General features: G+C 37.2%; 1 long non-coding RNA gene across 1 annotated transcript; it reads right to left on the reverse strand.

Annotated features, from left to right (window-relative positions):
- Window positions 1–732: 732 nt before the first annotated feature.
- LOC132018749 (uncharacterized) lies at window positions 733–2,628 on the reverse strand. Its single transcript, XR_009404558.1, has 2 exons — window positions 2,437–2,628; window positions 733–1,682 (listed from the first exon to the last, which is right to left on the reverse strand). It is a non-coding gene; the product is annotated as an uncharacterized LOC132018749 (long non-coding RNA).
- Between the last annotated feature and the right edge of the window lie 419 nt (window positions 2,629–3,047).

Consider the following 3,047-nt stretch of genomic DNA (forward strand, 5'->3'; position numbering starts at 1 on the left):
TCAAGCAGACTCCTCACTGCACAGAACCTGACACAGGGCTCGATCTCAAGACCCTGAGATCATGTCCTGGGCCAAAACCAAGAGTCAGATGCTTCAACGACCGAGGCCCCCAGGCGCTCCCAGTTATTTTCAGACTGACTTCAGGACTGTGTGCTACACTTCCAAGGAGCTGAGGTCCTCTCCCCTCAGAGGAGTGTTGCTCCTGAGGCTGTATCAGGCAAAGGAAGGCAAACAGCAGGGGCTCTGGGGGCCCGGACGCTGGAAGGCTGTGGGAAGGAAGAGCTCGCCCACTGCCCGCCTCCTTCATACCCCGGAAAATAACATGCAGCCCACTCAGCCCACTGAGGAGTGGTCAGATGTGACTGTAGTTAAATAAAACTACAGAAAAGTTGGCCGAGTAGACTTAACGTGTCCACCATTAAGTTATTGCCTCTTGGCCCCAAATGCCACCTCTAATATTTGCTGCATGATGAGCACAATTCCCTTCAGTGTTTCTCCTCCGGAGCAAGCAAGATGTTAAGTTTCCTTGGTGGAGGGCCCTGGGAAGACAGGCCAGCACAGAGGAAGAGGTTCTGGGGCACTTAATCTTGAGGGCCAGGATCTGTGGTGTGGCATCACGACTCCCAGTGGAGGGACCCATCGGGATACAGTCTGCTTTCATGGAAACTATTCTCTACTTATAGTTATTTAATAAATTTAATCATTTAATTATTAATTATTTAATCATGGAGCTGAATTTTCCACTTCTTCCTCTTTTTCTTTTTTTGAAATCATACCAAGTATATTTTCCAACCACAACGGTACCAAAAGTAAGGATTAACAATAAAACAAAGCTGGAAAATCTATAATTTAAATACTTAATGTGTAAATATTAAACATCACACCCCTGCACAAGCAATAGCCCAAATAAGAAATCAAACAGCAAATCAAAATATGTCTCAGAACATGAGAAAAGAAAGCACAGTATTCCAAAACCTGTGGGAGGCAGCAAAAGCAGATGTTATAATGAAATTTATGCTATAAATGCTTGTATTAAGAAAAAAAGTTCAAATAATTAACATGACACCACAAGGAACTAGAAAAAGAAGAAACTTAGCTGAAATTTAGTGGAGGAAGAAAATAACAGATAAATAACAGAAATAAATAAAATCAAGACCAGAACAAACAATGACATATCACTGAAAGTAGTGACAAGTTTTTCATCCCAAATAAACAAAACTGGCAATGCTTTAACTAAACTAAGAAAAAAAAGAGAGAAGATTCAAAACCAAATTGAGATATGAATTCTCCAAAACCACCTGTGCAGTAGATGATGACAAACATATTTGATATTATTTTATGTCCAAATAAAATTGTCTTTGATATTAAACTTCTATCTTTTACATTAAAAAAAAACAACAACAAAATGAGAAATGGAAAACAATACAAAAGATATCACAGAAATACATAGTATGATAACAGATTATTATAAACAATTATATACTAACAATTCAGGTAAAAACAGATAATTCCTAAAAACACACAAGTTACCAAGTTTAAATCGTGGATCTTGAATCCAGGAAGCAGGAAATCTTCTTAAGCCAATACCAAACAATTCAGTAACAGTCTTGAATTAGGAATCAAAAATCTCCCTGCACAGAAAAGCCCAAGGCCGCACGGTTTCACTGGTGAATTCTACCACACTGAAAAAAATAATTAACGATAATCTTCATCGAAATCAAAATCATACAAATAAGGGAACAGAGGGGACACATTCAGAATCATTCCATGAGGCCAGTACTACCCTGATACCAAAGCAGAATGAAAACAAAAACGAAAACAAAAATGTCCAGTTTGTCTGATAGAAGTGTGCTACTCCAACTTTCTTTTAACATCTATTTGCATGACAGATGTTTCTCCAACCCTTCACTTCCCAATCTGCCAGTGTCTTTAGGTCGGAAATGAGTCTTTTGTAGGCATATTTTCTTCTATTACTAATTTTTTCTTTCAGGAAGTAATGGGACAATTTATGAAGAAATTATTCATTACATTCAATACTTTAACTTCATTCTTGAGAATTTATCCTAAGAAATTATTTTAAAAATCACTAAGTTATAAATTTTTTTAAATGAAAAGAACTATAAATATAAGTGTGATGAAGCAAATTATATTGTATCACTTTGATGTAACGTTATATACTTAAAAGAAAAATTATGCGTTCTTATGCACAACTTATAAAACCTGGTCATGGATAGTGTTGCACACAAGAAATAAGTACACTGGGACTACATAATTTTCAAGTGCTGTGCAGGTTCTAGGATTTTACCCTACTTACAAGCTAACAAGTTAGTCTATTACATCCTATTTCACAGATGCGGACAGAAGACATGAGACTTCTGGGTCAGAGACAAAGAACTTCATTTATTACTCACAGAGAAAGTGACAGGTAGAGCTTACCATGTTCTTTTGTGTTGGTTCCCCATGCCACCCAAATCCCATGAAGGCAATGCAAAAGGCCCTTCATGGATGCCTTCACAAGCAGAGGATTGCAATTCTCGGGAGAGGAACATGGAGCTTGGGAGATACCCCGGTTTTTCAAAAAGCAGAAACAAGCTTGCTCTTTCTTGGGGAGGGATGTTAACTCATCTACTGAGGCTGCGCACTGCAAGTATAACCCTGAGAAATAGCCCAGGCAAAGAGCAATTCAAGCATTCTTGGCATACTTGGCAGGAACCTGCAGGGAGCTCAGCACCCTTGCTGGATTGCCTTTCCCAACAACAAAGTAAAAACTCGGCACAAGGCATGAAGACTGAAAAAGGCACGAAAAAATAAGTATAATTTTGTTAGTGTGGTAATATTTTCTTTAGGATTGTTCTGTGCTCTTGTCATATATATATATATATATGCATATATAATAACAGATAATATATATATAATATATATAATATAATATATAATATATATATAATATATATATATATGTATATATTCATTCATTCAGATACAAGCACTGGGCAGAAAACACAGTCCGATGTCAGTTTTCAGAAAACTAAGGAAGAGAATTCTCC

The sequence above is a fragment of the Mustela nigripes genome, chromosome 5 (assembly GCF_022355385.1).
Source record: "Mustela nigripes isolate SB6536 chromosome 5, MUSNIG.SB6536, whole genome shotgun sequence".
In the NCBI taxonomy this organism is placed as follows: domain Eukaryota; kingdom Metazoa; phylum Chordata; class Mammalia; order Carnivora; family Mustelidae; genus Mustela; species Mustela nigripes.